We start from the raw sequence: 23,081 nt of genomic DNA, 5'->3' as shown, positions 1-23,081 counted from the left end.
TCTGCTGCGCTTAAAATTTCTTTTTTGGTTTGCTACAATGCCTTTTCTGAAACGTTGTCTCCCTCTGCTGGAACACTGACTTCTTTCATTTAATGCCTGCAGACTATAAAAGAGAACCCAACCCAAAAAGTTTGGTTGATTAGTCTGTGGCATTCTGTTAAACTGTTGCTTATGGCGGTCTCTGTGAGCTTCTCAGCGACATTCAGCCAGCCAGGTATCCTGCCTGCAGTAGATGGAATGTGGCAATGGAACGCTGGCTGCGCGTGTCATAATAGGCTCTGAGCCTTTATATACCTGTGCACAGCAGCAGCCACCTTCAGTCTGCTGCTGGACAGCCAGCAGCAGCAGCAGGAGAGGTATGTAATCAGGAGCCCTCCTGCTAAGGGTAGACAGCTGCTCGTTCCACCCCACCCCCCGCCTTAATTGGTTCTCCTCCCTTCCAACGGTGTTGAGGCGGGTGGGAACAGCAGGGGGTGAAGGTGCTGTGTTTAAAGAGGTGGAGTTATGCAGATCTAAAACGCGTGGATTGCAGCAGCAGCAAGCCGAAAAGTGCAGGCATGTAAGGGATCTAGAGGTTGACAACATGTCTTCTTAACGGGAGTCCAGGAGCTCATCTCCACAAATGGACTTTTCAGGATCCTTGGGTGGCTCCGTAGTTTGAAACCAATTCTGGTTATCGCTTCTCGGCCTTTTGGCTAAGATCAAGTGTAGTATCTGTTCTTATCAGTTTAATATCTGATACGTCCCCTATCTGGGGACCATATATTAAATGGATTTTTAGAACAGGGAGATGGAAAAAGAGCTTGCTCTGTCCACTCCACGCATTGACCTGGTATTGCAGTATCTCCAGGACCGGTGCACCCCTTCTTTAATGCAGTTTCTAAAATCAGAAAGAATTGAATTCAATGTTTTTTGTTCATTTTGCTTGTTTGTCGGATTTTGGGATGGACTCTTTGGCTTTGCTTTTCTTCTCCTCATTGGATTTTTCATGTTCAAAGTTGCAGAAGCCAGATTACAAGCTCATTTTGGTTCAACTTCAGCAACTGTGCATTGCATTGCCATGTAATGTGATGCAATGCTATCTTTCTAGCTCTCCCTTTTTACTTCCTTTTGGATAAACAGACATATTAGGCAAGCATTTTGGAGCTTTCACCTAAATAACTACAGGTGGTGAGATAAGCTGCACAATATAATTGACCTTTCAGTATATTGTTGCACACACACCATCTATTTAGCAAATGCCCTTGTTATCAACAGCAGCCTTTTAAACTCACCTGAGCTAACAGGTATGTGCGCTGGTTACTCTGCTGCGCTTAAAATTTCTTTTTTGGTTTGCTACAATGCCTTTTCTGAAACGTTGTCTCCCTCTGCTGGAACACTGACTTCTTTCATTTAATGCCTGCAGACTATAAAAGAGAACCCAACCCAAAAAGTTTGGTTGATTAGTCTGTGGCATTCTGTTAAACTGTTGCTTATGGCGGTCTCTGTGAGCTTCTCAGCGACATTCAGCCAGCCAGGTATCCTGCCTGCAGTAGATGGAATGTGGCAATGGAACGCTGGCTGCGCGTGTCATAATAGGCTCTGAGCCTTTATATACCTGTGCACAGCAGCAGCCACCTTCAGTCTGCTGCTGGACAGCCAGCAGCAGCAGCAGGAGAGGTATGTAATCAGGAGCCCTCCTGCTAAGGGTAGACAGCTGCTCGTTCCACCCCACCCCCCGCCTTAATTGGTTCTCCTCCCTTCCAACGGTGTTGAGGCGGGTGGGAACAGCAGGGGGTGAAGGTGCTGTGTTTAAAGAGGTGGAGTTATGCAGATCTAAAACGCGTGGATTGCAGCAGCAGCAAGCCGAAAAGTGCAGGCATGTAAGGGATCTAGAGGTTGACAACATGTCTTCTTAACGGGAGTCCAGGAGCTCATCTCCACAAATGGACTTTTCAGGATCCTTGGGTGGCTCCGTAGTTTGAAACCAATTCTGGTTATCGCTTCTCGGCCTTTTGGCTAAGATCAAGTGTAGTATCTGTTCTTATCAGTTTAATATCTGATACGTCCCCTATCTGGGGACCATATATTAAATGGATTTTTAGAACAGGGAGATGGAAAAAGAGCTTGCTCTGTCCACTCCACGCATTGACCTGGTATTGCAGTATCTCCAGGACCGGTGCACCCCTTCTTTAATGCAGTTTCTAAAATCAGAAAGAATTGAATTCAATGTTTTTTGTTCATTTTGCTTGTTTGTCGGATTTTGGGATGGACTCTTTGGCTTTGCTTTTCTTCTCCTCATTGGATTTTTCATGTTCAAAGTTGCAGAAGCCAGATTACAAGCTCATTTTGGTTCAACTTCAGCAACTGTGCATTGCATTGCCATGTAATGTGATGCAATGCTATCTTTCTAGCTCTCCCTTTTTACTTCCTTTTGGATAAACAGACATATTAGGCAAGCATTTTGGAGCTTTCACCTAAATAACTACAGGTGGTGAGATAAGCTGCACAATATAATTGACCTTTCAGTATATTGTTGCACACACACCATCTATTTAGCAAATGCCCTTGTTATCAACAGCAGCCTTTTAAACTCACCTGAGCTAACAGGTATGTGCGCTGGTTACTCTGCTGCGCTTAAAATTTCTTTTTTGGTTTGCTACAATGCCTTTTCTGAAACGTTGTCTCCTTCTGCTGGAACACTGACTTCTTTCATTTAATGCCTGCAGACTATAAAAGAGAACCCAACCCAAAAAGTTTGGTTGATTAGTCTGTGGCATTCTGTTAAACTGTTGCTTATGGCGGTCTCTGTGAGCTTCTCAGCGACATTCAGCCAGCCAGGTATCCTGCCTGCAGTAGATGGAATGTGGCAATGGAACGCTGGCTACGCGTGTCATAATAGGCTCTGAGCCTTTATATACCTGTGCACAGCAGCAGCCACCTTCAGTCTGCTGCTGGACAGCCAGCAGCAGCAGCAGCAGGAGAGGTATGTAATCAGGAGCCCTCCTGCTAAGGGTAGACAGCTGCTCGTTCCACCCCACCCCCCGCCTTAATTGGTTCTCCTCCCTTCCAACGGTGTTGAGGCGGGTGGGAACAGCAGGGGGTGAAGGTGCGGTGTTTAAAGAGGTGGAGTTATGCAGATCTAAAACGCGTGGATTGCAGCAGCAGCAAGCCGAAAAGTGCAGGCATGTAAGGGATCTAGAGGTTGACAACATGTCTTCTTAACGGGAGTCCAGGAGCTCATCTCCACAAATGGACTTTTCAGGATCCTTGGGTGGCTCCGTAGTTTGAAACCAATTCTGGTTATCGCTTCTCGGCCTTTTGGCTAAGATCAAGTGTAGTATCTGTTCTTATCAGTTTAATATCTGATACGTCCCCTATCTGGGGACCATATATTAAATGGATTTTTAGAACAGGGAGATGGAAAAAGAGCTTGCTCTGTCCACTCCACGCATTGACCTGGTATTGCAGTATCTCCAGGACCGGTGCACCCCTTCTTTAATGCAGTTTCTAAAATCAGAAAGAATTGAATTCAATGTTTTTTGTTCATTTTGCTTGTTTGTCGGATTTTGGGATGGACTCTTTGGCTTTGCTTTTCTTCTCCTCATTGGATTTTTCATGTTCAAAGTTGCAGAAGCCAGATTACAAGCTCATTTTGGTTCAACTTCAGCAACTGTGCATTGCATTGCCATGTAATGTGATGCAATGCTATCTTTCTAGCTCTCCCTTTTTACTTCCTTTTGGATAAACAGACATATTAGGCAAGCATTTTGGAGCTTTCACCTAAATAACTACAGGTGGTGAGATAAGCTGCACAATATAATTGACCTTTCAGTATATTGTTGCACACACACCATCTATTTAGCAAATGCCCTTGTTATCAACAGCAGCCTTTTAAACTCACCTGAGCTAACAGGTATGTGCGCTGGTTACTCTGCTGCGCTTAAAATTTCTTTTTTGGTTTGCTACAATGCCTTTTCTGAAACGTTGTCTCCCTCTGCTGGAACACTGACTTCTTTCATTTAATGCCTGCAGACTATAAAAGAGAACCCAACCCAAAAAGTTTGGTTGATTAGTCTGTGGCATTCTGTTAAACTGTTGCTTATGGCGGTCTCTGTGAGCTTCTCAGCGACATTCAGCCAGCCAGGTATCCTGCCTGCAGTAGATGGAATGTGGCAATGGAACGCTGGCTGCGCGTGTCATAATAGGCTCTGAGCCTTTATATACCTGTGCACAGCAGCAGCCACCTTCAGTCTGCTGCTGGACAGCCAGCAGCAGCAGCAGGAGAGGTATGTAATCAGGAGCCCTCCTGCTAAGGGTAGACAGCTGCTCGTTCCACCCCACCCCCCGCCTTAATTGGTTCTCCTCCCTTCCAACGGTGTTGAGGCGGGTGGGAACAGCAGGGGGTGAAGGTGCTGTGTTTAAAGAGGTGGAGTTATGCAGATCTAAAACGCGTGGATTGCAGCAGCAGCAAGCCGAAAAGTGCAGGCATGTAAGGGATCTAGAGGTTGACAACATGTCTTCTTAACGGGAGTCCAGGAGCTCATCTCCACAAATGGACTTTTCAGGATCCTTGGGTGGCTCCGTAGTTTGAAACCAATTCTGGTTATCGCTTCTCGGCCTTTTGGCTAAGATCAAGTGTAGTATCTGTTCTTATCAGTTTAATATCTGATACGTCCCCTATCTGGGGACCATATATTAAATGGATTTTTAGAACAGGGAGATGGAAAAAGAGCTTGCTCTGTCCACTCCACGCATTGACCTGGTATTGCAGTATCTCCAGGACCGGTGCACCCCTTCTTTAATGCAGTTTCTAAAATCAGAAAGAATTGAATTCAATGTTTTTTGTTCATTTTGCTTGTTTGTCGGATTTTGGGATGGACTTTTTGGCTTTGCTTTTCTTCTCCTCATTGGATTTTTCATGTTCAAAGTTGCAGAAGCCAGATTACAAGCTCATTTTGGTTCAACTTCAGCAACTGTGCATTGCATTGCCATGTAATGTGATGCAATGCTATCTTTCTAGCTCTCCCTTTTTACTTCCTTTTGGATAAACAGACATATTAGGCAAGCATTTTGGAGCTTTCACCTAAATAACTACAGGTGGTGAGATAAGCTGCACAATATAATTGACCTTTCAGTATATTGTTGCACACACACCATCTATTTAGCAAATGCCCTTGTTATCAACAGCAGCCTTTTAAACTCACCTGAGCTAACAGGTATGTGCGCTGGTTACTCTGCTGCGCTTAAAATTTCTTTTTTGGTTTGCTACAATGCCTTTTCTGAAACGTTGTCTCCCTCTGCTGGAACACTGACTTCTTTCATTTAATGCCTGCAGACTATAAAAGAGAACCCAACCCAAAAAGTTTGGTTGATTAGTCTGTGGCATTCTGTTAAACTGTTGCTTATGGCGGTCTCTGTGAGCTTCTCAGCGACATTCAGCCAGCCAGGTATCCTGCCTGCAGTAGATGGAATGTGGCAATGGAACGCTGGCTGCGCGTGTCATAATAGGCTCTGAGCCTTTATATACCTGTGCACAGCAGCAGCCACCTTCAGTCTGCTGCTGGACAGCCAGCAGCAGCAGCAGGAGAGGTATGTAATCAGGAGCCCTCCTGCTAAGGGTAGACAGCTGCTCGTTCCACCCCACCCCCCGCCTTAATTGGTTCTCCTCCCTTCCAACGGTGTTGAGGCGGGTGGGAACAGCAGGGGGTGAAGGTGCTGTGTTTAAAGAGGTGGAGTTATGCAGATCTAAAACGCGTGGATTGCAGCAGCAGCAAGCCGAAAAGTGCAGGCATGTAAGGGATCTAGAGGTTGACAACATGTCTTCTTAACGGGAGTCCAGGAGCTCATCTCCACAAATGGACTTTTCAGGATCCTTGGGTGGCTCCGTAGTTTGAAACCAATTCTGGTTATCGCTTCTCGGCCTTTTGGCTAAGATCAAGTGTAGTATCTGTTCTTATCAGTTTAATATCTGATACGTCCCCTATCTGGGGACCATATATTAAATGGATTTTTAGAACAGGGAGATGGAAAAAGAGCTTGCTCTGTCCACTCCACGCATTGACCTGGTATTGCAGTATCTCCAGGACCGGTGCACCCCTTCTTTAATGCAGTTTCTAAAATCAGAAAGAATTGAATTCAATGTTTTTTGTTCATTTTGCTTGTTTGTCGGATTTTGGGATGGACTCTTTGGCTTTGCTTTTCTTCTCCTCATTGGATTTTTCATGTTCAAAGTTGCAGAAGCCAGATTACAAGCTCATTTTGGTTCAACTTCAGCAACTGTGCATTGCATTGCCATGTAATGTGATGCAATGCTATCTTTCTAGCTCTCCCTTTTTACTTCCTTTTGGATAAACAGACATATTAGGCAAGCATTTTGGAGCTTTCACCTAAATAACTACAGGTGGTGAGATAAGCTGCACAATATAATTGACCTTTCAGTATATTGTTGCACACACACCATCTATTTAGCAAATGCCCTTGTTATCAACAGCAGCCTTTTAAACTCACCTGAGCTAACAGGTATGTGCGCTGGTTACTCTGCTGCGCTTAAAATTTCTTTTTTGGTTTGCTACAATGCCTTTTCTGAAACGTTGTCTCCCTCTGCTGGAACACTGACTTCTTTCATTTAATGCCTGCAGACTATAAAAGAGAACCCAACCCAAAAAGTTTGGTTGATTAGTCTGTGGCATTCTGTTAAACTGTTGCTTATGGCGGTCTCTGTGAGCTTCTCAGCGACATTCAGCCAGCCAGGTATCCTGCCTGCAGTAGATGGAATGTGGCAATGGAACGCTGGCTGCGCGTGTCATAATAGGCTCTGAGCCTTTATATACCTGTGCACAGCAGCAGCCACCTTCAGTCTGCTGCTGGACAGCCAGCAGCAGCAGCAGGAGAGGTATGTAATCAGGAGCCCTCCTGCTAAGGGTAGACAGCTGCTCGTTCCACCCCACCCCCCGCCTTAATTGGTTCTCCTCCCTTCCAACGGTGTTGAGGCGGGTGGGAACAGCAGGGGGTGAAGGTGCTGTGTTTAAAGAGGTGGAGTTATGCAGATCTAAAACGCGTGGATTGCAGCAGCAGCAAGCCGAAAAGTGCAGGCATGTAAGGGATCTAGAGGTTGACAACATGTCTTCTTAACGGGAGTCCAGGAGCTCATCTCCACAAATGGACTTTTCAGGATCCTTGGGTGGCTCCGTAGTTTGAAACCAATTCTGGTTATCGCTTCTCGGCCTTTTGGCTAAGATCAAGTGTAGTATCTGTTCTTATCAGTTTAATATCTGATACGTCCCCTATCTGGGGACCATATATTAAATGGATTTTTAGAACAGGGAGATGGAAAAAGAGCTTGCTCTGTCCACTCCACGCATTGACCTGGTATTGCAGTATCTCCAGGACCGGTGCACCCCTTCTTTAATGCAGTTTCTAAAATCAGAAAGAATTGAATTCAATGTTTTTTGTTCATTTTGCTTGTTTGTCGGATTTTGGGATGGACTCTTTGGCTTTGCTTTTCTTCTCCTCATTGGATTTTTCATGTTCAAAGTTGCAGAAGCCAGATTACAAGCTCATTTTGGTTCAACTTCAGCAACTGTGCATTGCATTGCCATGTAATGTGATGCAATGCTATCTTTCTAGCTCTCCCTTTTTACTTCCTTTTGGATAAACAGACATATTAGGCAAGCATTTTGGAGCTTTCACCTAAATAACTACAGGTGGTGAGATAAGCTGCACAATATAATTGACCTTTCAGTATATTGTTGCACACACACCATCTATTTAGCAAATGCCCTTGTTATCAACAGCAGCCTTTTAAACTCACCTGAGCTAACAGGTATGTGCGCTGGTTACTCTGCTGCGCTTAAAATTTCTTTTTTGGTTTGCTACAATGCCTTTTCTGAAACGTTGTCTCCTTCTGCTGGAACACTGACTTCTTTCATTTAATGCCTGCAGACTATAAAAGAGAACCCAACCCAAAAAGTTTGGTTGATTAGTCTGTGGCATTCTGTTAAACTGTTGCTTATGGCGGTCTCTGTGAGCTTCTCAGCGACATTCAGCCAGCCAGGTATCCTGCCTGCAGTAGATGGAATGTGGCAATGGAACGCTGGCTACGCGTGTCATAATAGGCTCTGAGCCTTTATATACCTGTGCACAGCAGCAGCCACCTTCAGTCTGCTGCTGGACAGCCAGCAGCAGCAGCAGCAGGAGAGGTATGTAATCAGGAGCCCTCCTGCTAAGGGTAGACAGCTGCTCGTTCCACCCCACCCCCCGCCTTAATTGGTTCTCCTCCCTTCCAACGGTGTTGAGGCGGGTGGGAACAGCAGGGGGTGAAGGTGCGGTGTTTAAAGAGGTGGAGTTATGCAGATCTAAAACGCGTGGATTGCAGCAGCAGCAAGCCGAAAAGTGCAGGCATGTAAGGGATCTAGAGGTTGACAACATGTCTTCTTAACGGGAGTCCAGGAGCTCATCTCCACAAATGGACTTTTCAGGATCCTTGGGTGGCTCCGTAGTTTGAAACTAATTCTGGTTATCGCTTCTCGGCCTTTTGGCTAAGATCAAGTGTAGTATCTGTTCTTATCAGTTTAATATCTGATACGTCCCCTATCTGGGGACCATATATTAAATGGATTTTTAGAACAGGGAGATGGAAAAAGAGCTTGCTCTGTCCACTCCACGCATTGACCTGGTATTGCAGTATCTCCAGGACCGGTGCACCCCTTCTTTAATGCAGTTTCTAAAATCAGAAAGAATTGAATTCAATGTTTTTTGTTCATTTTGCTTGTTTGTCGGATTTTGGGATGGACTCTTTGGCTTTGCTTTTCTTCTCCTCATTGGATTTTTCATGTTCAAAGTTGCAGAAGCCAGATTACAAGCTCATTTTGGTTCAACTTCAGCAACTGTGCATTGCATTGCCATGTAATGTGATGCAATGCTATCTTTCTAGCTCTCCCTTTTTACTTCCTTTTGGATAAACAGACATATTAGGCAAGCATTTTGGAGCTTTCACCTAAATAACTACAGGTGGTGAGATAAGCTGCACAATATAATTGACCTTTCAGTATATTGTTGCACACACACCATCTATTTAGCAAATGCCCTTGTTATCAACAGCAGCCTTTTAAACTCACCTGAGCTAACAGGTATGTGCGCTGGTTACTCTGCTGCGCTTAAAATTTCTTTTTTGGTTTGCTACAATGCCTTTTCTGAAACGTTGTCTCCTTCTGCTGGAACACTGACTTCTTTCATTTAATGCCTGCAGACTATAAAAGAGAACCCAACCCAAAAAGTTTGGTTGATTAGTCTGTGGCATTCTGTTAAACTGTTGCTTATGGCGGTCTCTGTGAGCTTCTCAGCGACATTCAGCCAGCCAGGTATCCTGCCTGCAGTAGATGGAATGTGGCAATGGAACGCTGGCTGCGCGTGTCATAATAGGCTCTGAGCCTTTATATACCTGTGCACAGCAGCAGCCACCTTCAGTCTGCTGCTGGACAGCCAGCAGCAGCAGCAGCAGGAGAGGTATGTAATCAGGAGCCCTCCTGCTAAGGGTAGACAGCTGCTCGTTCCACCCCACCCCCCGCCTTAATTGGTTCTCCTCCCTTCCAACGGTGTTGAGGCGGGTGGGAACAGCAGGGGGTGAAGGTGCGGTGTTTAAAGAGGTGGAGTTATGCAGATCTAAAACGCGTGGATTGCAGCAGCAGCAAGCCGAAAAGTGCAGGCATGTAAGGGATCTAGAGGTTGACAACATGTCTTCTTAACGGGAGTCCAGGAGCTCATCTCCACAAATGGACTTTTCAGGATCCTTGGGTGGCTCCGTAGTTTGAAACCAATTCTGGTTATCGCTTCTCGGCCTTTTGGCTAAGATCAAGTGTAGTATCTGTTCTTATCAGTTTAATATCTGATACGTCCCCTATCTGGGGACCATATATTAAATGGATTTTTAGAACAGGGAGATGGAAAAAGAGCTTGCTCTGTCCACTCCACGCATTGACCTGGTATTGCAGTATCTCCAGGACCGGTGCACCCCTTCTTTAATGCAGTTTCTAAAATCAGAAAGAATTGAATTCAATGTTTTTTGTTCATTTTGCTTGTTTGTCGGATTTTGGGATGGACTTTTTGGCTTTGCTTTTCTTCTCCTCATTGGATTTTTCATGTTCAAAGTTGCAGAAGCCAGATTACAAGCTCATTTTGGTTCAACTTCAGCAACTGTGCATTGCATTGCCATGTAATGTGATGCAATGCTATCTTTCTAGCTCTCCCTTTTTACTTCCTTTTGGATAAACAGACATATTAGGCAAGCATTTTGGAGCTTTCACCTAAATAACTACAGGTGGTGAGATAAGCTGCACAATATAATTGACCTTTCAGTATATTGTTGCACACACACCATCTATTTAGCAAATGCCCTTGTTATCAACAGCAGCCTTTTAAACTCACCTGAGCTAACAGGTATGTGCGCTGGTTACTCTGCTGCGCTTAAAATTTCTTTTTTGGTTTGCTACAATGCCTTTTCTGAAACGTTGTCTCCCTCTGCTGGAACACTGACTTCTTTCATTTAATGCCTGCAGACTATAAAAGAGAACCCAACCCAAAAAGTTTGGTTGATTAGTCTGTGGCATTCTGTTAAACTGTTGCTTATGGCGGTCTCTGTGAGCTTCTCAGCGACATTCAGCCAGCCAGGTATCCTGCCTGCAGTAGATGGAATGTGGCAATGGAACGCTGGCTGCGCGTGTCATAATAGGCTCTGAGCCTTTATATACCTGTGCACAGCAGCAGCCACCTTCAGTCTGCTGCTGGACAGCCAGCAGCAGCAGCAGGAGAGGTATGTAATCAGGAGCCCTCCTGCTAAGGGTAGACAGCTGCTCGTTCCACCCCACCCCCCGCCTTAATTGGTTCTCCTCCCTTCCAACGGTGTTGAGGCGGGTGGGAACAGCAGGGGGTGAAGGTGCTGTGTTTAAAGAGGTGGAGTTATGCAGATCTAAAACGCGTGGATTGCAGCAGCAGCAAGCCGAAAAGTGCAGGCATGTAAGGGATCTAGAGGTTGACAACATGTCTTCTTAACGGGAGTCCAGGAGCTCATCTCCACAAATGGACTTTTCAGGATCCTTGGGTGGCTCCGTAGTTTGAAACCAATTCTGGTTATCGCTTCTCGGCCTTTTGGCTAAGATCAAGTGTAGTATCTGTTCTTATCAGTTTAATATCTGATACGTCCCCTATCTGGGGACCATATATTAAATGGATTTTTAGAACAGGGAGATGGAAAAAGAGCTTGCTCTGTCCACTCCACGCATTGACCTGGTATTGCAGTATCTCCAGGACCGGTGCACCCCTTCTTTAATGCAGTTTCTAAAATCAGAAAGAATTGAATTCAATGTTTTTTGTTCATTTTGCTTGTTTGTCGGATTTTGGGATGGACTCTTTGGCTTTGCTTTTCTTCTCCTCATTGGATTTTTCATGTTCAAAGTTGCAGAAGCCAGATTACAAGCTCATTTTGGTTCAACTTCAGCAACTGTGCATTGCATTGCCATGTAATGTGATGCAATGCTATCTTTCTAGCTCTCCCTTTTTACTTCCTTTTGGATAAACAGACATATTAGGCAAGCATTTTGGAGCTTTCACCTAAATAACTACAGGTGGTGAGATAAGCTGCACAATATAATTGACCTTTCAGTATATTGTTGCACACACACCATCTATTTAGCAAATGCCCTTGTTATCAACAGCAGCCTTTTAAACTCACCTGAGCTAACAGGTATGTGCGCTGGTTACTCTGCTGCGCTTAAAATTTCTTTTTTGGTTTGCTACAATGCCTTTTCTGAAACGTTGTCTCCTTCTGCTGGAACACTGACTTCTTTCATTTAATGCCTGCAGACTATAAAAGAGAACCCAACCCAAAAAGTTTGGTTGATTAGTCTGTGGCATTCTGTTAAACTGTTGCTTATGGCGGTCTCTGTGAGCTTCTCAGCGACATTCAGCCAGCCAGGTATCCTGCCTGCAGTAGATGGAATGTGGCAATGGAACGCTGGCTACGCGTGTCATAATAGGCTCTGAGCCTTTATATACCTGTGCACAGCAGCAGCCACCTTCAGTCTGCTGCTGGACAGCCAGCAGCAGCAGCAGCAGGAGAGGTATGTAATCAGGAGCCCTCCTGCTAAGGGTAGACAGCTGCTCGTTCCACCCCACCCCCCGCCTTAATTGGTTCTCCTCCCTTCCAACGGTGTTGAGGCGGGTGGGAACAGCAGGGGGTGAAGGTGCGGTGTTTAAAGAGGTGGAGTTATGCAGATCTAAAACGCGTGGATTGCAGCAGCAGCAAGCCGAAAAGTGCAGGCATGTAAGGGATCTAGAGGTTGACAACATGTCTTCTTAACGGGAGTCCAGGAGCTCATCTCCACAAATGGACTTTTCAGGATCCTTGGGTGGCTCCGTAGTTTGAAACCAATTCTGGTTATCGCTTCTCGGCCTTTTGGCTAAGATCAAGTGTAGTATCTGTTCTTATCAGTTTAATATCTGATACGTCCCCTATCTGGGGACCATATATTAAATGGATTTTTAGAACAGGGAGATGGAAAAAGAGCTTGCTCTGTCCACTCCACGCATTGACCTGGTATTGCAGTATCTCCAGGACCGGTGCACCCCTTCTTTAATGCAGTTTCTAAAATCAGAAAGAATTGAATTCAATGTTTTTTGTTCATTTTGCTTGTTTGTCGGATTTTGGGATGGACTCTTTGGCTTTGCTTTTCTTCTCCTCATTGGATTTTTCATGTTCAAAGTTGCAGAAGCCAGATTACAAGCTCATTTTGGTTCAACTTCAGCAACTGTGCATTGCATTGCCATGTAATGTGATGCAATGCTATCTTTCTAGCTCTCCCTTTTTACTTCCTTTTGGATAAACAGACATATTAGGCAAGCATTTTGGAGCTTTCACCTAAATAACTACAGGTGGTGAGATAAGCTGCACAATATAATTGACCTTTCAGTATATTGTTGCACACACACCATCTATTTAGCAAATGCCCTTGTTATCAACAGCAGCCTTTTAAACTCACCTGAGCTAACAGGTATGTGCGCTGGTTACTCTGCTGCGCTTAAAATTTCTTTTTTGGTTTGCTACAATGCCTTTTCTGAAACGTTGTCTCCTTCTGCTGGAACACTGACTTCTTTCATTTAATGCCTGCAGACTATAAAAGAGAACCCAACCCAAAAAGTTTGGTTGATTAGTCTGTGGCATTCTGTTAAACTGTTGCTTATGGCGGTCTCTGTGAGCTTCTCAGCGACATTCAGCCAGCCAGGTATCCTGCCTGCAGTAGATGGAATGTGGCAATGGAACGCTGGCTGCGCGTGTCATAATAGGCTCTGAGCCTTTATATACCTGTGCACAGCAGCAGCCACCTTCAGTCTGCTGCTGGACAGCCAGCAGCAGCAGCAGCAGGAGAGGTATGTAATCAGGAGCCCTCCTGCTAAGGGTAGACAGCTGCTCGTTCCACCCCACCCCCCGCCTTAATTGGTTCTCCTCCCTTCCAACGGTGTTGAGGCGGGTGGGAACAGCAGGGGGTGAAGGTGCGGTGTTTAAAGAGGTGGAGTTATGCAGATCTAAAACGCGTGGATTGCAGCAGCAGCAAGCCGAAAAGTGCAGGCATGTAAGGGATCTAGAGGTTGACAACATGTCTTCTTAACGGGAGTCCAGGAGCTCATCTCCACAAATGGACTTTTCAGGATCCTTGGGTGGCTCCGTAGTTTGAAACCAATTCTGGTTATCGCTTCTCGGCCTTTTGGCTAAGATCAAGTGTAGTATCTGTTCTTATCAGTTTAATATCTGATACGTCCCCTATCTGGGGACCATATATTAAATGGATTTTTAGAACAGGGAGATGGAAAAAGAGCTTGCTCTGTCCACTCCACGCATTGACCTGGTATTGCAGTATCTCCAGGACCGGTGCACCCCTTCTTTAATGCAGTTTCTAAAATCAGAAAGAATTGAATTCAATGTTTTTTGTTCATTTTGCTTGTTTGTCGGATTTTGGGATGGACTCTTTGGCTTTGCTTTTCTTCTCCTCATTGGATTTTTCATGTTCAAAGTTGCAGAAGCCAGATTACAAGCTCATTTTGGTTCAACTTCAGCAACTGTGCATTGCATTGCCATGTAATGTGATGCAATGCTATCTTTCTAGCTCTCCCTTTTTACTTCCTTTTGGATAAACAGACATATTAGGCAAGCATTTTGGAGCTTTCACCTAAATAACTACAGGTGGTGAGATAAGCTGCACAATATAATTGACCTTTCAGTATATTGTTGCACACACACCATCTATTTAGCAAATGCCCTTGTTATCAACAGCAGCCTTTTAAACTCACCTGAGCTAACAGGTATGTGCGCTGGTTACTCTGCTGCGCTTAAAATTTCTTTTTTGGTTTGCTACAATGCCTTTTCTGAAACGTTGTCTCCTTCTGCTGGAACACTGACTTCTTTCATTTAATGCCTGCAGACTATAAAAGAGAACCCAACCCAAAAAGTTTGGTTGATTAGTCTGTGGCATTCTGTTAAACTGTTGCTTATGGCGGTCTCTGTGAGCTTCTCAGCGACATTCAGCCAGCCAGGTATCCTGCCTGCAGTAGATGGAATGTGGCAATGGAACGCTGGCTGCGCGTGTCATAATAGGCTCTGAGCCTTTATATACCTGTGCACAGCAGCAGCCACCTTCAGTCTGCTGCTGGACAGCCAGCAGCAGCAGCAGCAGGAGAGGTATGTAATCAGGAGCCCTCCTGCTAAGGGTAGACAGCTGCTCGTTCCACCCCACCCCCCGCCTTAATTGGTTCTCCTCCCTTCCAACGGTGTTGAGGCGGGTGGGAACAGCAGGGGGTGAAGGTGCGGTGTTTAAAGAGGTGGAGTTATGCAGATCTAAAACGCGTGGATTGCAGCAGCAGCAAGCCGAAAAGTGCAGGCATGTAAGGGATCTAGAGGTTGACAACATGTCTTCTTAACGGGAGTCCAGGAGCTCATCTCCACAAATGGACTTTTCAGGATCCTTGGGTGGCTCCGTAGTTTGAAACCAATTCTGGTTATCGCTTCTCGGCCTTTTGGCTAAGATCAAGTGTAGTATCTGTTCTTATCAGTTTAATATCTGATACGTCCCCTATCTGGGGACCATATATTAAATGGATTTTTAGAACAGGGAGATGGAAAAAGAGCTTGCTCTGTCCACTCCACGCATTGACCTGGTATTGCAGTATCTCCAGGACCGGTGCACCCCTTCTTTAATGCAGTTTCTAAAATCAGAAAGAATTGAATTCAATGTTTTTTGTTCATTTTGCTTGTTTGTCGGATTTTGGGATGGACTCTTTGGCTTTGCTTTTCTTCTCCTCATTGGATTTTTCATGTTCAAAGTTGCAGAAGCCAGATTACAAGCTCATTTTGGTTCAACTTCAGCAACTGTGCATTGCATTGCCATGTAATGTGATGCAATGCTATCTTTCTAGCTCTCCCTTTTTACTTCCTTTTGGATAAACAGACATATTAGGCAAGCATTTTGGAGCTTTCACCTAAATAACTACAGGTGGTGAGATAAGCTGCACAATATAATTGACCTTTCAGTATATTGTTGCACACACACCATCTATTTAGCAAATGCCCTTGTTATCAACAGCAGCCTTTTAAACTCACCTGAGCTAACAGGTATGTGCGCTGGTTACTCTGCTGCGCTTAAAATTTCTTTTTTGGTTTGCTACAATGCCTTTTCTGAAACGTTGTCTCCTGCTGGAACACTGACTTCTTTCATTTAATGCCTGCAGACTATAAAAGAGAACCCAACCCAAAAAGTTTGGTTGATTAGTCTGTGGCATTCTGTTAAACTGTTGCTTATGGCGGTCTCTGTGAGCTTCTCAGCGACATTCAGCCAGCCAGGTATCCTGCCTGCAGTAGATGGAATGTGGCAATGGAACGCTGGCTGCGCGTGTCATAATAGGCTCTGAGCCTTTATATACCTGTGCACAGCAGCAGCCACCTTCAGTCTGCTGCTGGACAGCCAGCAGCAGCAGCAGCAGGAGAGGTATGTAATCAGGAGCCCTCCTGCTAAGGGTAGACAGCTGCTCGTTCCACCCCACCCCCCGCCTTAATTGGTTCTCCTCCCTTCCAACGGTGTTGAGGCGGGTGGGAACAGCAGGGGGTGAAGGTGCTGTGTTTAAAGAGGTGGAGTTATGCAGATCTAAAACGCGTGGATTGCAGCAGCAGCAAGCCGAAAAGTGCAGGCATGTAAGGGATCTAGAGGTTGACAACATGTCTTCTTAACGGGAGTCCAGGAGCTCATCTCCACAAATGGACTTTTCAGGATCCTTGGGTGGCTCCGTAGTTTGAAACCAATTCTGGTTATCGCTTCTCGGCCTTTTGGCTAAGATCAAGTGTAGTATCTGTTCTTATCAGTTTAATATCTGATACGTCCCCTATCTGGGGACCATATATTAAATGGATTTTTAGAACAGGGAGATGGAAAAAGAGCTTGCTCTGTCCACTCCACGCATTGACCTGGTATTGCAGTATCTCCAGGACCGGTGCACCCCTTCTTTAATGCAGTTTCTAAAATCAGAAAGAATTGAATTCAATGTTTTTTGTTCATTTTGCTTGTTTGTCGGATTTTGGGATGGACTCTTTGGCTTTGCTTTTCTTCTCCTCATTGGATTTTTCATGTTCAAAGTTGCAGAAGCCAGATTACAAGCTCATTTTGGTTCAACTTCAGCAACTGTGCATTGCATTGCCATGTAATGTGATGCAATGCTATCTTTCTAGCTCTCCCTTTTTACTTCCTTTTGGATAAACAGACATATTAGGCAAGCATTTTGGAGCTTTCACCTAAATAACTACAGGTGGTGAGATAAGCTGCACAATATAATTGACCTTTCAGTATATTGTTGCACACACACCATCTATTTAGCAAATGCCCTTGTTATCAACAGCAGCCTTTTAAACTCACCTGAGCTAACAGGTATGTGCGCTGGTTACTCTGCTGCGCTTAAAATTTCTTTTTTGGTTTGCTACAATGCATTTTCTGAAACGTTGTCTCCTTCTGCTGGAACACTGACTTCTTTCATTTAATGCCTGCAGACTATAAAAGAGAACCCAACCCAAAAAGTTTGGTTGATTAGTCTGTGGCATTCTGTTAAACTGTTGCTTATGGCGGTCTCTGTGAGCTTCTCAGCGACATTCAGCCAGCCAGGTATCCTGCCTGCAGTAGATGGAATGTGGCAATGGAACGCTGGCTGCGCGTGTCATAATAGGCTCTGAGCCTTTATATACCTGTGCACAGCAGCAGCCACCTTCAGTCTGCTGCTGGACAGCCAGCAGCAGCAGCAGCAGGAGAGGTATGTAATCAGGAGCCCTCCTGCTAAGGGTAGACAGCTGCTCGTTCCACCCCACCCCCCGCCTTAATTGGTTCTCCTCCCTTCCAACGGTGTTGAGGCGGGTGGGAACAGCAGGGGGTGAAGGTGCTGTGTTTAAAGAGGTGGAGTTATGCAGATCTAAAACGCGTGGATTGCAGCAGCAGCAAGCCGAAAAGTGCAGGCATGTAAGGGATCTAGAGGTTGACAACATGTCTTCTTAACGGGAGTCCAGGAGCTCATCTCCACAAATGGACTTTTCAGGATCCTTGGGTGGCTCCGTAGTTTGAAACCAATTCTGGTTATCGCTTCTCTGCCTTTTGGCTAAGACCATTTGGTTGCAGCCTGATAGGTGCGAGTTCTCTGGAGGAATCCAGGCCTTTTTGCGAAAGGATTTGGCGATTTTCTGTGGTATTATACCGACAGGTTTTGAAGATGAACTTCGTGAAGAATACTATCCGAATTGGAGTGGATCCATCAGTTTCCGAGAGGAATAATGTGTCCTTCATCGTGGAGAAACTTTTGGAAGGAAAAGCTGGAGCAAAACGAGGCGACTTCTACAGCGTCAACGAGTTTCCTAAATCAGGTACATATGACGTGACTTTTGTAGAAGAAAATACCTGCCTTGATGTGTTTGAGTGGCTTCGGAGTCACACTGATGATCCTTTCTTGGAAGGGGTGTGGTTTGAACCCTTGTTTGGACTTCAAGAAAAGATTGTGTGGGTAACAGTTTATAACCCTTTTACTGAGCCAGCATTGCTTGAAGGCTTCCTTGCACGGTACTGTGATTATGTGCGTAAAGGGGAAAAGCAGTTTAATTCTTTAGGTATTTTCAACTGCAAATACAAGTTTCGGGTGAAACTGAAGAAGGATCCTGGAAGTGTGGGAGGCTTTAGACATCCTCCTGCGAATTTTTCTGTGGCGGGACATAGGGGCTTCCTTTACTATGTAGGGCAGCCTATGTATTGCAGGAAATGTTACTGCTTTGGACATGTGCAGGATGCATGTAAGAAAGGGCAATGTTGCCGTAACTGCAAAGAGGAGGGGCATGTGGCAAGTGCGTGCCCGAAGCCCAAGGCTTGTGACATGTGTGGAAGTGGTGAGCACATGTTTAAAGATTGCCCGCAGGGTGTGCCCAGGAAAACTGATAAGGAGAGGAAAAAGGAGGAGGAGGAGAGGAGGGTTTTGCAGCAGATAGAAAGAGAAACTGCTAGAATGGAGAGAGAGCAGAGGAGGCGGAGTGAAAGGTCTGCCCCTGAAACTGTGAGTCTGAGGCCTGCTTACCAGAAGGAGAAAAAGGCACCTAAAATGGAGAAGGAGCTTGTGAAAGAATTGAGGAGAATGGAGGGGCAGATGAATGCAGCGGGAGAAGGAAGGTGTCCGGATACGTTGGACTTTCAGGACGTTGTAGATGCTGCAGATTGTATGGAAACTGGGGAAGGGTCATCACACCCTTCAGATCCTGAGAATATTGAGGAGTACTTCTCCGATGAGGGTGGGGGGAGTAGAAAGTGTCACAGGGAGGGTGGTGGGGCAAATGATGAAGAAGATATCAAGGCACCGCAGCGAAAAGTGGGTGCCAAGAAAGCAAGGTGGGGTGATGGTGATGCTGCTAGCGGCTCGGAAACGAGTTGCTCGGTTCAGATGGTGGAAGAAGATAGTGGGGGTGCTGGTTAAGGTTGCCTTGCAATATGCGTGATAATGCCTATTATAAGCTTTGACTTAAGTCAAAGGCTTTTTCTTGTGAGTGGAGTTTTTGTAGTGTTTTTGTAACTTTTCTGTTTTCGTTTTTTTTAGGAGGTTTAAAAAAGGAAAAAATGGGTTTTACTATAATTTCACAAAATGTGAGAGTGTTTAAAAATAAGGCCAGGAGGGCTGCAATTTTTGATTTTTTGGCTATGAAGAATGCATCGATTTTTTGTTTGCAAGAGTGTGGAGTGGTGGATGGGGTGAGAGGAGATGAATGGTCTCATGGAGCATCTGTGTGGTCGGGGAGTGCATGTAATAAAAATGATGGTGTGGGGATTTTAGTTAAAGGGAGGGAGGTGGTTTTGAGTGATTATGTGGTGATTGATGTGGGGAGGTGCATTTTAGCAAATTTTGAGTATAAAAATGTTAAATTTTGTGTTATTAATGTTTATGCGCCGGTGGAGAAAAATGACCGGAAAAAGTTATTTGAAAAAATTAAACTTTTTGTTCCGGGAAGAATGCCTGTGGTGATTGTGGGTGATATGAATTGTGATGTGGGGAGAGTGAATGTGGATGTGTCTGGGAAAACTTTGTTAGAGTTGGTTAGTGATTTTGATTTGCATGATATGCAAAGTGTATGTAAAGTGAGGCCTTTGTTAAATACCTTCTTTTCCGAAAGTGGAAGAATACAATCTAGATTGGATTACTGTTTTATTTCAAAAAATATGATTCCTGTTGACTATAAGCAGGAGAATGTTTTGTTTTCAGATCATGTGTGCATGTCGTGTGAGTTGGATGTGAATGTGAATGGGGTGTTTGGGAAAGGTTTGTGGAAGTTGAATGTTAAGTTATTGGAGTATGAGGAAGTAAGAAAGGAATATGCAAGACGGTATGAGGAGTGGTGTGAGTGTAAAAATGGTTTTGGGAATGTTTGTGGGTGGTGGGATTGGGTTAAAAAACAGACAAAAATTTTTTTCAAAAATTTGGGTTATAAGATGGCAGCAGTCAAGAGGAGACATTTTGTGAGTTTAAATGCACGTTTAAATTTCTTGTATAAATTGAGGGAGGGAGGGATGGAGGTGGAGGAGGATATTTTACAAGTGAAAAAGGAGGTTCATGAGTTCTTGTTGGAAAAATGGAGGAGTATTGTCTTTAGAGCAAAAGTTGATAATTTGGAGTATGATGAAAAATGTTCACGTTTTTTTTTCAAGAAGGTTTTTGGGAAAAAGCAAAATATGTGTGTGTTGAATGGAGCAGATGGAAGCGAGGTGAGTGGAGAGGATATGTGTGAGGAAGTGGCAAAGTTTTATGAGGATTTGTATGCTGTAAAGTGGAGGGATGAGTGTTTGGAGAATGATGTTTTGAGTACGTTAGAGAGTAAATTGAATGAGGCGGAAAGAGAGAGGCTGATGGATGCTGTGACAAGTGATGAAGTATGGAAGGTTATGTGTAGTATGGCTTTGAATAAGACGCCGGGGGAGGATGGTCTTCCAGTAGAATTTTACCGCATGATGTGGGATGTGATTGGGAGTGATTTTGTGGATTTTTGTAAGTATATGTGGGAAAATATGGAGGTGGCAGGTAGTATGCGTGCAGGTATGGTTGTATTGATTCCGAAAAAGGGTGATTTGAAGAGTCTGAAAAACTGGAGGCCAATAACATTATTGAACTGTGATTATAAGATCTACGCAAAATTAATGGAAAATAGGATGCGTGATGTGATAGAGAGTGTGATTGGGGATGAGCAGTGTTGTGCAGTACCTGGGAGACGGATTCACGAGTGTGTGTGTATATTGAGAGATTGTCTATGGGATTGTATGAGCCGGAAGAAGAGTGTGTTTTTGTTGAGCCTGGATTTTGAAAAGGCGTATGATAGGTTGTCGCATGGTTTTTTGTTTAGAGTGTTGCTGAGAATGGGTTTTCCTGCTGATTTTGTTGGGAGAGTGAGAAGTCTATATACAGATATTTATAGTTGTGTTTTAATGAACGGTTATGTCGGTAGGAGAGTGAATGTGCATTCGGGCGTGAGGCAGGGGTGTCCGTTATCCCCTGTGGCTTTTATTTGTGCAATTGAACCTTTGTTGTGTATGTTGAGGAAGGATAAAGTGGTTCGAGGTGTGCAAGTGCCGGGAGGTGGAGGAAGAGAGTGGAAGGTGAGTGGTTATATGGATGACGTGTGTGTATTATGTGATTCTGAATGTTCGGTGAGGCGGGTGAAGTTGTTAGTGTCTATCTTTTGTGGTGCGTCTGCATTTAAAGTGAATTGGGAAAAGAGTGAGTGTAAGGTTTTTGGAAGTGGTATTTTGAGTAGAGATGTAGGTGTGAACGTAGTGAGTGGGCCCATTAAGGTTTTGGGAGTGAAGTTTTCAGAAAGATTGGATGGGAAAGAAAGTTGGGATGACGCGAAAGAGAAGGTTGAAAAGAAGTTATGTTTTTGGAAGTTGAGAAGCCTTACTTTCTTTGGAAAAATCTTAGTCATTAAAAGCGTGGTGTTGCCTATTTTTTTATATGTTGCAGTTGTGTTTCCACCAGGTTATATGGTTTTGAGAGGATTGAATAGGATTTTGTTTGATTTTTTGTGGAATTCTAAAATGGAGAGGGCGCGGAGGGAAGTGTTGGTGAAGCGTATGGAGAAAGGTGGTTTGGGTTTTCCAAATTTAGAAGTTTTTTTGGGTGTGAATATTGTGGTGTTTGTGCTGAAAGTGATTATGGGCGATGGAAAGTTTTCATGTATGTGTGGATATTTATTTGGGGCTTATTCTTTTCGTTTGAAGTGGAGAGAGAGGGATTTGCGGTGTCCGGTTGCTTTTGAGGTGCCCGTGTGGTATGTGTGGGTTTATAAGTTTTTGGTGAAGTATGAGTTGTGTGATGTGGATGTGAGGTTGTTGGGAAATAAGAAGGCTGTGTACAGGATGATTGAGTGTAGAGAAATGGAGAGTGGAATAAATTTGGTGAGAGGGTGTGATGTGCAAAAAGTATGGAAGAAGGTGCGGATGGGTGGTATGACAAATAAGCAGAGTGAGGTTGTGTGGCAGTCTTTGCATGGAGTGTTGCCAGTAAGAGAGTTTCAGAGGAATAGAGGTTTAGTGAGGAGTGAAACGTGTCCAAGAAATGGCTGTGGTGGAAGGGAAAGTGTGTTGCATGTTTTTTGGAATTGCCAGTATGCTAGAGATGTGATTGGGAGAATGGGGCCTTTGTGTAAAGAATTGTGTGGTGTGAATTTGTTGTCATTTGAGTTGTTTATGTTTGGTTTGGGAATATGTGATGGGACGAAAGAAAGAGTCTTGTGGTTGATGCTTGCGTGTATAAAGGAAGTGTTATGGGATGTGAGGAATGTGTATGTGTTTAAAAGGAAGGAAATTGCTGTAAAGGATAGTGTGAAGGTGATTATGGGGAAGATGTATGTGTGTTTCCTATGGGACAAAAAGAGGAGAGGGGAAGTGGATGCGGAGGGAATATGGAAAGTTAAAAAGTGGAGATATTTTGTAAATACTTCTTGATCTTGTTTTCTGTGTAAGGTTTAAAAAGAAGAAATAAAAATTTTCCGGTGATGATGGGAGCAGCATTTGTGTCGTTGAGATGATGCAGCTGTTTGGAAGGAAGTTCCTTTGGTCGTGACTATAGACCGTGGATTTCCCCATCTGAGGGAAAAAAAAAAAAAAAAAAAAAAATCTGTTCTTATCAGTTTAATATCTGATACGTCCCCTATCTGGGGACCATATATTAAATGGATTTTTAGAACAGGGAGATGGAAAAAGAGCTTGCTCTGTCCACTCCACGCATTGACCTGGTATTGCAGTATCTCCAGGACCGGTGCACCCCTTCTTTAATGCAGTTTCTAAAATCAGAAAGAATTGAATTCAATGTTTTTTGTTCATTTTGCTTGTTTGTCGGATTTTGGGATGGACTCTTTGGCTTTGCTTTTCTTCTCCTCATTGGATTTTTCATGTTCAAAGTTGCAGAAGCCAGATTACAAGCTCATTTTGGTTCAACTTCAGCAACTGTGCATTGCATTGCCATGTAATGTGATGCAATGCTATCTTTCTAGCTCTCCCTTTTTA

At 44.3% G+C, this 23,081-nt stretch overlaps 14 non-coding genes across 14 annotated transcripts; all 14 read left to right on the top strand.

Annotated features, from left to right (window-relative positions):
* Window positions 1-675: 675 nt before the first annotated feature.
* Window positions 676-866, top strand: LOC141212027 (U2 spliceosomal RNA). Its single transcript, XR_012281846.1, has one exon. It is a non-coding gene; the product is annotated as a U2 spliceosomal RNA (small nuclear RNA).
* A 1,112-nt stretch (window positions 867-1,978) lies between these two features.
* LOC141212026 (U2 spliceosomal RNA) lies at window positions 1,979-2,169 on the top strand. The gene has a single exon (XR_012281845.1). It is a non-coding gene; the product is annotated as a U2 spliceosomal RNA (small nuclear RNA).
* A 1,115-nt stretch (window positions 2,170-3,284) lies between these two features.
* LOC141212025 (U2 spliceosomal RNA) lies at window positions 3,285-3,475 on the top strand. The gene has a single exon (XR_012281844.1). It is a non-coding gene; the product is annotated as a U2 spliceosomal RNA (small nuclear RNA).
* Window positions 3,476-4,587: 1,112 nt separating this feature from the next.
* Window positions 4,588-4,778, top strand: LOC141212024 (U2 spliceosomal RNA). The gene has a single exon (XR_012281843.1). It is a non-coding gene; the product is annotated as a U2 spliceosomal RNA (small nuclear RNA).
* A 1,112-nt stretch (window positions 4,779-5,890) lies between these two features.
* Window positions 5,891-6,081, top strand: LOC141212023 (U2 spliceosomal RNA). The gene has a single exon (XR_012281842.1). It is a non-coding gene; the product is annotated as a U2 spliceosomal RNA (small nuclear RNA).
* A 1,112-nt stretch (window positions 6,082-7,193) lies between these two features.
* LOC141212022 (U2 spliceosomal RNA) lies at window positions 7,194-7,384 on the top strand. The gene has a single exon (XR_012281841.1). It is a non-coding gene; the product is annotated as a U2 spliceosomal RNA (small nuclear RNA).
* Window positions 7,385-8,499: 1,115 nt separating this feature from the next.
* LOC141212021 (U2 spliceosomal RNA) lies at window positions 8,500-8,690 on the top strand. The gene has a single exon (XR_012281840.1). It is a non-coding gene; the product is annotated as a U2 spliceosomal RNA (small nuclear RNA).
* A 1,115-nt stretch (window positions 8,691-9,805) lies between these two features.
* Window positions 9,806-9,996, top strand: LOC141212020 (U2 spliceosomal RNA). The gene has a single exon (XR_012281839.1). It is a non-coding gene; the product is annotated as a U2 spliceosomal RNA (small nuclear RNA).
* Window positions 9,997-11,108: 1,112 nt separating this feature from the next.
* On the top strand, window positions 11,109-11,299 carry LOC141212019 (U2 spliceosomal RNA). The gene has a single exon (XR_012281838.1). It is a non-coding gene; the product is annotated as a U2 spliceosomal RNA (small nuclear RNA).
* A 1,115-nt stretch (window positions 11,300-12,414) lies between these two features.
* On the top strand, window positions 12,415-12,605 carry LOC141212018 (U2 spliceosomal RNA). The gene has a single exon (XR_012281837.1). It is a non-coding gene; the product is annotated as a U2 spliceosomal RNA (small nuclear RNA).
* Window positions 12,606-13,720: 1,115 nt separating this feature from the next.
* On the top strand, window positions 13,721-13,911 carry LOC141212016 (U2 spliceosomal RNA). Its single transcript, XR_012281835.1, has one exon. It is a non-coding gene; the product is annotated as a U2 spliceosomal RNA (small nuclear RNA).
* Window positions 13,912-15,026: 1,115 nt separating this feature from the next.
* LOC141212015 (U2 spliceosomal RNA) lies at window positions 15,027-15,217 on the top strand. The gene has a single exon (XR_012281834.1). It is a non-coding gene; the product is annotated as a U2 spliceosomal RNA (small nuclear RNA).
* Window positions 15,218-16,329: 1,112 nt separating this feature from the next.
* On the top strand, window positions 16,330-16,520 carry LOC141212014 (U2 spliceosomal RNA). The gene has a single exon (XR_012281833.1). It is a non-coding gene; the product is annotated as a U2 spliceosomal RNA (small nuclear RNA).
* Window positions 16,521-22,653: 6,133 nt separating this feature from the next.
* LOC141211779 (U2 spliceosomal RNA) lies at window positions 22,654-22,844 on the top strand. The gene has a single exon (XR_012281700.1). It is a non-coding gene; the product is annotated as a U2 spliceosomal RNA (small nuclear RNA).
* The last annotated feature ends 237 nt before the right edge of the window (window positions 22,845-23,081 follow it).

Source organism: Phyllobates terribilis, unplaced genomic scaffold (assembly GCF_046119375.1).
Source record: "Phyllobates terribilis strain yellow unplaced genomic scaffold, ASM4611937v1 Scaffold_170__1_contigs__length_4071412, whole genome shotgun sequence".
NCBI lineage: Eukaryota > Metazoa > Chordata > Amphibia > Anura > Dendrobatidae > Phyllobates > Phyllobates terribilis.
Note: the sequence above shows the minus strand (reverse complement) of the source record. Positions and strands in the feature narration are given on the sequence as shown.